Source organism: Ursus arctos, unplaced genomic scaffold, assembly GCF_023065955.2.
Source record: "Ursus arctos isolate Adak ecotype North America unplaced genomic scaffold, UrsArc2.0 scaffold_29, whole genome shotgun sequence".
In the NCBI taxonomy this organism is placed as follows: Eukaryota; Metazoa; Chordata; class Mammalia; order Carnivora; family Ursidae; genus Ursus; species Ursus arctos.
Window position 1 is genome coordinate 33219289 of NW_026622974.1, and position 12260 is coordinate 33231548.

At 37.5% G+C, this 12260-nt stretch overlaps 1 protein-coding gene across 3 annotated transcripts in view; it reads left to right on the forward strand.

Annotated features, from left to right (window-relative positions):
- The window catches only part of BCKDHB (branched chain keto acid dehydrogenase E1 subunit beta), a 580561-nt gene that overhangs the window by 408607 nt on the left and 159694 nt on the right, over positions 1–12260 (forward strand). The gene's annotated exons all lie outside the window — the stretch shown is intronic.

A 12260-nucleotide genomic window follows, 5' to 3' on the forward strand; every position in this document is an offset into this window, starting at 1 on the left:
AAAAACAATCAAGAGATTTTGGCTAAATGGTTTCAACATACTCATAAAATTGAGAGCCACTCTGTTGGTTTTCAAACATTGTGAGGCCAAGGGTACCTGGGAAGCTTGTTGAAAGTACTGATTTCTGAACCCTGGGAGTCAGAGATTCTGCACCAGAAAATTAGGGAGGGCAAGGATAGTGGTGGGGGCAGGGAGAGGCCTGCAGAAATACAGTTGTGAGAGCTACCTCAGTCGATAACAAAGCAGGTGATTCACAGACTCTGTTTTATCTTATATCCCTTTCCCTTTTATTCCATGCCATTGTTATTCTTGCACCTGTGTGTGACCACAGAAATTTTTGCTTTTGATTTGAAACGCTATACATTCAGAACCAACCAGAGCCATGTGCTCTTTCACTATCCCAAACACCAATCTTATCTGTCTTCCTCCATCGATCTATCCACATCTGTCTGTATCTCTTTTACATCCAAAAAAGGGTAACTATATACTACATTATACTATGGGTTTTCTATTTCCCACTTACTAACAAATCTTAGTTCTTTCTACAATAGCATATACATGTCCAGACCATTCTTTTCAGTGGCTACATATGATTATGTAACTGGATGCATGAAACATTTAACTATTGCTTTAGTGATATAAACTGAGATTATTTTTTTCCAATGATAAGAAATCATACTATGAACTTGTACTAGATGATATTGAGAATATGTCTATAGAGTAAAATCTCGGAAATATGACTATCAGATTGAAGACCATGTGCATTTATTTATTTTTTATTTTTCAATTTACTTTTTTTAATTGTCATGTTTCTTTAGGAGACTGATGTCCTGTCTACTGCACTAAGAAGGTGATCATTTTCATGTCTCTTTAATCTGAAACAGTTCCCCAGCCATTTTTGTTGTTCAAGACATTGACATTTTTTTCAGGTCTAGACTGGTTGTTTTCCAGAATGTTCTTTACATGATTAGATTCAGTTTAAACATACTTTTTTTTTTAATGATTTTTTATTATATTATGTTAGTCACCATACAGTACATCCCCGGTTTCCGATATAAAGTTCGATGCAGTTTAAACATTCTGAACATGAGTGTCATACAGATGAAATTGTGTCCTCGGTGCATCAACGATTGATAAAAGCCCATGTGCATTTAAAAATGTTTAGTTAACTGTTCAAATTTTTCCTCCAAAATGTATACTCTAAATCATATTCTCACCAGAAATGGATAAGATTGTCTTGTCTCCAAGTTTCATCAGTATTGAATATGATCAAAGTTCAACATTCTTGACAATCATAGAAATAAAAAAACCCTCATTTTTATTTACATTTTTAAAATTAATAAGAGATCTTTTTATTATTTATAAAGCAACTATATCTTTTTAAAATGTAAATCATAATGCAGTCTTAAACTATTGATCACAGACCTGTCATCTGTTTCTTTTACATTCCCTCCTTTTCATTTTGAAAGTTCAAATTAGAAAACTCGTAAGAATACTACAGTGAACATCCCTGTATCTTTTACCTAGATTTACTACATTTTAACATTTGCTGTGTTCTTGTTCTCTCTCTCTCTCTACACACACACACACACACATTTTTATTCTGAACTATTTGAAAGTAAAGTGGAGTCTTCATGCTACTTTGGCCATAAAAACTTTATTTACAACTTAAAAACAAAGACATTTTCCTAAATAAATAGAATACCATTATTACAAAAAAATGTAAATCATATGATCATATCTTGATCATTTTTCTGTTGGGCTAATTTTCATATAGTTTTATGAAAGTGCTTAGAAAATTAATCAACTAGTTCCTTTTTATGCCATCTAGATTGAAAGATTTTTCAAAAGCAGTTTGGTTTTGCATTTATTTTTTATTACTTAAACTATAAAAAAACAATTTGTCCAGAAATGGGAAGGGTCTGCAATTTTACCCTGCTTTTTTTTTCTTGTAATTTTACCCTTCTTTTAATCTGAGTGTCATAGTTCCATAATTGCTGGTAGAAGACACACATCTCCTGGATCAGAGATGACAGAAAGTATATTACTCACAGCAAAAGCAGCAGCAAAAGTGTCAACACTTATGCACAATTGCCCTGAGCCCCAAACTCACAAGTGATACAAAAATAGCCAGATGACACTGGCACAGACAGTAGGATGCATTTTAAGAGAGGAACCCTGAATTTAGGGAACCTAAATATTTTATAATGGGCAGCAAGCATGTCTGTTCTTTAAAATATGGTTCCTCAATCTCAGCCTTATTGACATTTTTGGCCTTGTTGTGGGGGCTGTCCTGTACATTGTAGGATATTTAGCATCCCCTGACCTCTGTCCACTAGATGCCAGTAGCATCCTTAGTCACGGCAATCAAAAATGTCCCTAGACATTGCTAAATGTCTCATGAGGGACAAAATCCACCCTCACTTGAAAACTAATTTTCTAAAGGGAAACATTATTATTATCTTCCAAGATGTTCACTATGCAAGCATTCCTTTTTTTTTAAATAATTTATTATGTTATGTTAGTCACCATACAGTATATCCTTAGTTTTTGATGTAGTGTTCCATGATTCATTACTTGCGTATAACACCCAGTGCACCATGCAATATGACAAACATTCTTTTTTTTAAAGATTTATTTATTTATTTATTTTTTGAGAGAGAGAGCGAGAGCGAGAGAGAGAGAGCACATAGAGGGAGGGACAGAGGGAGAGGGAGAGAGAATCTCAAGTAGACTTTGTGTTCAGCATGGAGCCCAATGCAGGCTCAATCCCAGGATCCTGAGATTATGATCTGGACCAAAACCAAGAGTCAGACACTTAACTGACTGAGCCACCCAGATGCCCCATACAAACATTTTTGAAATGATAGTTTGGAACAAAGGGTAGTGGTCATACTTTTCTCATAAGATGTGCAGGTATGTGAGACCCATGGAGAATTATCTCCAACCACAAATATATTCACGTCATCCTTGTATCAAAATCCTCCTTATTTTGTCTGTGTAATAAAAATTTTAGTATAATGGTCTTTAATATCTTTTGTGTGTATTTTTTAATGTGGAGTTGAGAGGATAAAGGACACATCTACTCAGATTCTTTCTCGTAAAATACACTCTACAATGTGAATGGTCTCTTTTATCTCCTCTGTAGAATTTTCATTTAATCAATAACCATGTGATAAGTACAGTGTTGTTTTGGAAAAGACGCAAAGAAGAAATCAAGATTCAGCTGATGTATATATTACTGGTTTTCAGAAAAGAGATGTATTGCTTTAATTAATAACAATGTCTTTCCCTAGAGATACTATATAAACATTTACAGATATTTTAAAAACATTGAATTGGGAGGCCAATTCATGAGGCTGTAAATTATAAGCAATTTACAATAATATAAATACAAAGCAATTAAAAGAAATTAGTTGATCTGAGTAGTTGATAGAAGGATAAAGAAAGAAGGTAAAAATTAGGTCTCAGAGGTGTTAAAACTAAGGCATGGCACAAAAGATGTTGCTGCAAATAACAGTCCCATATTTTAATCTGAGCCTGTGTTTCACAGTATTTTTTCAGCTTTTAGTAAAATTGTTATATTTAAGATATTTCCAAACTCTAAAGGGAAAATATATTTTGATTAATCAGTGTTTTTTTTTTTTAATTTAATTTATTTATTTGACAGAGAGAGAGGCAGCAAGAGAGGGAACACAAGGAGGGGGAGTGGGAGAGGGAGAGGGAGAAGCAGGCTTCCCTCTGAGCAGGGAGCCCGAGGCAGGGCTTGATCCCAGAATGCCGGGATCATGATCTGAGCCGAAGGCAGACGCCCAATGACTGAGCTACCCAGGCACGCCTAATCAGTGTTTTTAAACTTTATGTAAATATATTCCCAATTTATTTCAGTAAAATAACATATTCAGCTTAGCTATTTTTTTTTCTAAAAAATCTTTGTTAAGAATAGATGCAGGAGATGTTTACTTCTGGATGGCACATATGAGTTTATGACAAGCCAATGCCTCTATGGAAGTGACTGGAAAAGGCCAGAGAAATTATAAAGTCATTTTGTGAAGGCATCAGAGAGCTGTGAAAACAACAAGGACCAGATGATCCAAAATGGCTGAGGTGAAAGAATTTTCTGAGTTGAGCTGATGGTGTCCAGTGGTTTTCTCCTAGGACTTATTTGGGGAAAAGAGAAACCAGCACAACTTTCACTGACTGTGCAGGGCTGGTGTGACAAACTGGAAACAAGAGAGGCCGAGGAAGCTCAGATGCCTTTTCTCACTGGACAAGGGGCTAAGGTCTAGTACCATGAGAAGCTAGGCTGAAACTATCACAAGGTGGAGTGAAATCTCTGCAGTCTCACAGTGCTTCTTAGGAAATAGGACTTACTGCAGGTGGCATTCAGAATTAGGACATTGTTAATCTCCTTTTCAAGACACATACTAGACTTTGAAAGTAGGTGGGGATTGGAAGGCAGAGTTAAGCTGTGGAATGCTGAAGGGGAGATCCGGATCTTCCCAGAATCTCAGGTCTGAGAAGGACACTCATTCAAAATCCTGGAAGGGTCACATCTTAGGAACTGAGAGGGCTAGGTATAGACAGAGATTTACTACAATGAAAACAGAACCCTGACATAACTCAGTCTCTGATTTGGATTGAGCTCATCCATCCTTTATCCTGTCTGCCTAAAGGAATGAGGGATTCTGTCTGGTGGTAGATAATATCATCCAGAGCCCGTAGAGTTCTTTTGTTTACACAGTGTCCTCTATGCAATAAATAATTACTAGACCTATGAAAAGGCAAGAAAAAAAAACCACGTGATAAAAAAGACTCATGAATTATCCAAATATTGAATTTAGGGGAGAATGAAATGTTAGGAGGCGTACACTTGTGGTGGACTCAGGAATGTAGTGAGCCAGAGAGAGCTTAGCTTCTATCCTTGCAATAAGAAAAAGCCCAGCAAATCAGAAGTTTATAACTTTTCTTGGATCCATCAGGGAGCTTGAATAGACAATAAGAGAGGATATCCAAATGGCCAATAAAAAAGAGAGGATATCCAAAAGGGGATTGTATTGGTTATGCCCATAAAAATGCTGTGCAATAATGCTGTTCTATACTTACTCAGTGATACATAGCAATAAATGTTTATTGATTTTATGTCTAGATCAGTTACAGCTTTGTATATCTTACCTGGGCTCACTCACGCCTCTGAGGGTTTCTGGCTGTCGGCTTAGGCTAACAAGGCACTTAACTCTATAGCTGAGTAGCCTGGACCTGTTTTTATAGCAATGGCAGAGCCATGAAAGGAAGAGCAGAAAAATACGAAGCTTAGGAACTAGCTCACTGTAACGTCTTCATTCTATAGACTGTTGATTATTGGCTGCATAGTCAAGCTCACATTCAAGGGATGGGTAAATAGACTCTGGCTTCTTGTGAAAACTGAAAAGTCACAAGGTAAAAGATACACCTATAGGGATGGGTAAGGAACGGTACTACTGATGTAATCTATCAAAGTGCTCTTCTCTCTGTGGCCAATTTCACCCTCTTCCACTGGAGACTGGCTTCCTTCACAGGATAAAGAGTCTGCAGCTCTTGAACTCTATGTCCTTTATGCTCTGCATCAGAGTTGGGCTGGCCACCTTTTTTTGTTCCTGTTAGAACAATCTCTGGAGGATGATTTGGCCAGCTGCCTATCCTTCATCCTTTCAATATTTTAGCCAGGGATTTTAGGTCATAAAATAAGTCATGACTTCGGGCCACCCATCTTTGTAGTTCTGGAACACTCTTAGTGCAAGGAAAATCATTATAACCAAATATATCCAATTAATTCTTATTTAAAATATTCTGTGTTTAAAGAATCCAAAATACTTAGCATCTGTATTTGGAACAGTGTCTGACATTTAGGCATTCAACAAATCTTGTTTGATGAGTTTCACTTAACAAATATTTATTGAATGTGCCTTGTTTGCCAAGCACTATATTAGGTTGTGGGGATAGAGTTAAGGCAACAAACTCCTTTTTGTAGCTTATATAAATGGGTGAGTATGATGGGGTTCATAGAGAACCCTAGAAATTTTAAGACAATTTGATTCGTGAATAATTTAGGTTCTGTGTTGTGACAGAGCATCCAAAGGCATAACTGGCCTTTTTCCTGGATCACATAATGACTCTGGTATTACTGAAACTGTAGCTCTTCCATGAGAGACTTCTGCCATACTGTTTATTCATTTCCACAGAGTGGTTCTTAGGTGGAACAAACCTTGTCATGCTAAAAGCATAGACACCAAATCACTTGAACTGAAATTGCTTTTCTTTCAAATATAAATATAACTTTTAAATTGAGTGTCCAGGACTTAGAGGAAATAAAAAATACTTTTTTCTCTAATCGCTGCTTCCAAGTATGCTCCAACAAATTATTTGCTTCCAATCCTTTAATAAAAAATGGACAGATTTTATAATTTTTTAAATGCTGACTACAATAAGCGTAGTCGCCATCTGTCACTGTACAGAATTATTACAATATTATTGACTATATTCCCTATGTTGTACTTTTCATCCCTGTGAAGGGATTTATTTATTCTATAACTGAAATTTTGTACCTCTTAACCCTCTTCACCTGTCTCACCTATTTTTTTTCACTTGTATTTTCACCTGTTAATTTTTAAAAATACTTTTGAATCTTTGGAATCCACTCATTACAATTCAAACACCAATTTCAAATCCCTTCAAAGATTTTTCTCCTCTTTGCTATTGGCTACATGTATGCCTTGAGGCAGTCTATTGGAACAATCCACAGAGACAAAATGCACCCAACCTCAAATTTAGTTCAGATGTCCTGACTATGATGCCACACGTATACCAGGAGGGTACTAAAGGTTACTTATTTATGTGATAAGGCTTTATAGAGAGAGCAGGGAAGTTCCCTAGCACATCCAAATAGAGTTTGAGAAGTCTTAAGAGTAGGGAAAGGAGTTTGAGAGTAGGGGAAGGAGACTGGTTGGGTTTTCATTGTAGTTAGGGAGTAGAGCTGGGATGAGGGTTCCCTTGAGGACAGGGGCTTAATTGGTTTGAACTTCTTCCTGGCACCAAAGAAGGAAGCACCTGAACTATCCTGTCAGCTCTCCAGTGGTGGAGCAGAAGGAAGGAGGGGTGCTGGGGATTGACAACTGTCAGTAGTCAAACATCAGAAGTGGCTCAGACTCTTTATTACACAGTCTAAGTCAGGTCCTCCTCTCTCTCTCTCTCTTTTTTTTTTTTTTGTTTCTTGTTCTGCCTTTGTGAAGAAGAGCAAAGAGAAAGATATTAAATAGAATAATAGGTTATTTAAAATAATCTGAGTTCATTCTGAACAAATGACACACAATTATTTAAAAACTACAACACAATTCAATAGCAAAAAAACAAACAATGTGGTTTGAAGATTGGGCAGAAAACATAAAAAACTTTTCTCCAAGGAGGACATATAGATGGCCAGCAGGTACACGAAAAGGTGCTCAACATCACTGAGTATCAGGGAAATGCAAATCAAAACCACCATGAGCTATCACCTCATACCTGTTATAATGGCTATCATTAAAGAGACAAGAAATAAGTGATGGAGAAAGTGTGGAGAGAGCCCTTATGCACTGTTGGTGGGAATATAAATTGGTTCAGCCACTATGGTAAACAGTATGGAGGTTCCTAAAAAAAATTAAAAAATAGAATTGCCATATGATCCAGGAATTCCCCTTGTGGATATGCTTCCCAAGGGAATTAAAACAGGATATTAAAGAGATAGCTGCACCCCCATGTTCATTGCAGCATTATTTCACAATAGCCAAGATATGGAAACATACTTGATACGTGGAAGAAGTGGTGGCAGGTGAGGAGAATACTTCCGAGATGAGAAACCAGGAAGCCAAAATATCATCCCAGCTGATGGTATGCCACTTCCTAGCTGAGCCACTCCTCATCTCTGGCTCTTCATTTCCTAGTCAATAAAGTGAAGTGATCAGATTGTATCTTCCATTTTGGTAAAGAACTTTCCATGAGAGTTCTTCCTATAGAGTTTCTCCTAACATCTGGTGGGGGTTATCACATTGATCATTTAAACCAAGTGACCTATCATTTCAGGCTGCTATATATGATCGTGTTGAATATATTGACTAGTGTATGAATAATCCAGTCAGATGTACAGGCAGATGGGTTATCTGTGGTAACATGTGGGAGATGTTTCTGAAATATATGACCTTATTGGTCATTGGTATACCCGGGTTTCTATGGGAGGAGTCATGCAAATTACCTGTAGCACAATGGTCTTGGAGTTCTTTGGTCATAGTCAACAAATTTACCTACCTACATCCAATTAACTGTCTCCTTAAGAAATGGGACTTCTATTGATTCTCTCACTGAGCCTGGTAGCTACTGACCCACCTGTGAGAAGGCTCAACATTTTGAACACAAAAGAAACACAGGCAGCTAGATGTCGACATTATTGATAGACTATAAGTACCTACATCAAGATGCATTTCATCCTTGAAATTGGAATTGCAATTTTAATACATATAGAAGCCAACATTTTCAAGCAAGCCATCTTTCATTTAAATAAGACCGTAATAGTTTTCACACCAGAGGTTTATGCTAACAAATAGCGCTAGCATCTCACTTATCAACCCTTACAGGCTTGATGTGTTGTTTAGTATTTTATGATTGCATTGCTGGTTTGTCCTGGTTTTATAGAATTCTTTTTTTTTTTTTTAAGATTTTATTTATTTATTTGACAGAGATAGAGACAGCCAGTGAGAGAGGGAACACAAGCAGGGGGAGTGGGAGAGGAAGAAGCAGGCTCATAGCAGAAGAGCCTGATGTGAGGCTCGATCCCAGAATGCCGGGATCACGCCCTGAGCCAAAGGCAGACGCTTAACGACTGCGCCACCCAGGTGCCCCTGATTTTATAGAATTCTTATACTATACAATAGTGTTAAAATTTCCTAATGTTTATTGAATGCTTACTATCATTACATGTCAGATATAGAGCTTGGCGCTCTACAGGCACTATCACACTTGGTTTTCTCAACAGCTCCTTGAGGGTCATGCTCTTGTCTCTCACATTAAAATGTGAAGAGGCTGAGACAGGGAGCAGAGGAGAAGGAGATAACCCAAGGGCACACAACTGGGTACTGATTTGATCTAAAGAGTTTCAAATCTGTCTGATCCCAGAACTCATGTTCTTAACCAAGATATTTTACTGCTTTTACCAAATTCACCTTATACTAATAACAGAGGCGATATTAAATTGGGGGAAAAGAAAAAATTATATCGTTCTGTATATTTCATTCCTGCTTTCTACTGGGTTAGACATGGCCATTGGCAGAAATTTTCAAATCTCTTTCCAGGTTTTACTTTTTCCTACCCAGAAATACGGAGTAAGGAGAAATGAAAAATAACTCTTTAAAGTTGGCTAAATATTTCAAAATAGGAAGATGGGTTTATTATTGGTTTGGAGTTGTGACAAATAGAAAAAAATTTAATGCAAAGCATTTTTTGTTTTCATATCATGAAGGAATGATGGGGCCTAATGTGCTATGATCTTTTATGAAGCTGGAAGTAGGCCACACTGGGCACTGACTGGACTGTTTTCCCAGCATAGAGGATTCCCTTCATCCCACTGTGGGACACTTGGTAGCCAAAAGCTGGAAGTGAGAAGGCAATGGGATTGCAATCATGAAAAACTACGATCACACAAAGTTTGTTTCTAAAATTTCATAGCAATAATACATAAGGAATAATAGACTGAGCTGCAGTGAAAACTTTTCTTGTCATAAAATTCATACTTTTAAAAGAACAAAGACAAATTTTTTTTATTTTAATTTTTTTTATTACGTTAGTCACCATACAGTACATCCCTGGTTTCTGATGTAAAGTTCAATGATTCATTAATTGCATATAACACCCAGTGCACCATGCAATACGTGCCCTTCTTACTACCCATCACCAGTCTATCCCATTCCCCCGCCCCCCTCCCCTCTGAGGCCCTCAGTTTGTTTCTCATAGTCCATAGTCTCTCATGCTTCATTCCCCCTTCCAATTACCCCCCCTTTCTTTATCCCTTTCTTCTCCTACCGATCTTCCTAGTTCTTATGTTCCATAGATGAGAGAAATCATATGATAGTTGTCTTTCTCTGCTTGACTTATTTCACTTAGCATTATCTCCTCCAGTGCCATCCATGTTGCAGCAAATGTTGAGAACTCGTTCTTTCTGATACCTGAGTAATATTCCATTGTTTATATGGACCACAACTTCTTAATCCAGTCATCTGTTGAAGGGCATCTCGGCTCCTTCCACAATTTAGCTATTGTGGACAATGCTGCTATGAACATTGGGGTGCATATGGCCCTTCTCTTCACTACGTCTGTATCTTTGCAGTAAATACCCAGTATTGCAATGGCTGGGTCATAAGGTAGCTCAATTTTTAACTTTTTAAGGGACCTCCACACTGTTTTCCAGAGTGGCTGTACCAACTTGCATTCCCACCGACAACGTAGGAGGGATCCCTTTCTCCCCATCCTCTCCAGCAATTGTTGTTTCTTGCCTTGTCAATTTTTGCCATTCTAACTGGCATAAGGTGGTATCTTAGTGTGGCTTTGATTTGAATTTCCCTGATGGCTAATGATTATGAACATTTTTTCACGTGTCTGTTAGCCATTTGTAGGTCATCATTGGAAAAGTGTCTGTTCATATCTTCTGCCCATTTTATGATTTATTTGTTTCTCGCATATTGAGTTCTTTGTAGATCTTGGATACCAGTCTTTTATCTGTAGTATCATTTGCAAATATATTCTCCCATTCCGTGGGCTGCCTCTTAGTTTTTTTGACTGTTTCCTTGGCTGTGCAGAAGCTTTTTATCTTGATGAAGTCCCACAAGTTCATTTTATCTTTTGTTTCTCTTGCCTTTGGAGATGTGTCATGAAAAAGGTTGCTTTGGCCGATGTCATAGAGGTTGCTGCCTATGTTTTCCCCTAGGATTTTGATGGATTCCTGTCTCACATCGAGGTCTTTCATCCATTTGGAGTTTATCTTTGTGTATGGTGTGAGAGAGTGGTCACGTTTCATTCTTTTGCATGTAGCTGTCCAGTTTTCCCAGCACCATTTATTGAAGAGACTGTCTTTTTTCCACCAGATGTTTTTTCCTGCTTTATCAAAGATTAGTTGCCCAAAGAGCCGAGGGTCCATTTCTGGGTTCTCTATTCTGTTCCATTGGTCTATGTGTCTGTTTTTGTGCCAGTACCATTCTGTCTTTGTGATCACAGCTTTGTAGTACAGCTCGAAATCTGGCATTGTGATGCCCCCATCTTTGTTTTTCCTTTTCAACACTTCCTTGGCGATTCGGGGCCTTTTCTGGTTCCGTACAAATTTAAGGACTATTTGTTCCAGTTCTTTGAAAAATGTCATTGGTATTTTGATCAGGATAGCATTGAAAGTGTAGATTGCTCTGGGTAGCATGGATATTTTAACTATGTTAATTCTTCTGATCCATGAGCATGGAATATTTTTCCATCTTTTTGTGTCTTCTTCAATATCTTTCAAGAGTGATTTATAGTTTCTAGAATATAGATCCTTTACGTCTCTGGTTAAGTTAATTCCAAGGTAACGTATGGTTTTTGGTGCAATTATAAATGGGATGGATTCCCTAATTTCTCTTTCTTCCGTCTCATTATTCGTGTATAGAAATGCAACTGATTTCTGAGCATTGATTTTTGTATCCTGCCACCTTACTGAAATGCTCTATAACTTCTAATAGTTTGGGAGTGGATTCTTTTGGGTTTTCCATATAGAGTATCATGTCATCTGCGAAGAGAGACGTTTTGACGACTTCTTTGCCGATTTGGATACCTTTGATCCCTTTTTGTTTTCTGATTGCTGTTGCAAGGACTTCTAGTACTATGTTGAATAATAGTGGCGAGAGTGGGCATCCTTGTCGTGTTCCTGATCTTAAGGGAAAGGCTTCCAGCTTTTCCCCATTGAGAATGATATTTGCTGTAGGCTTTTCATAGATGGTTTTTATGAGATTGAGGAATGTACCCTCTATCCCTACACTCTGAAGGGTTTTAATCAGGAATGGATGCTGTATTTTGTCAAATGCTTTTTCTGCATCTATTGAGAGAATCATATGATTTTTGAATTTTTCCTTCTGGATAAAATCTAAGACACTGATAGATTTGTAAATGTTGAACCACCCTTGCATCCCAGGGATGAATCCCACTTGGTCATGATGGATAATCCTTTTAATGTACTG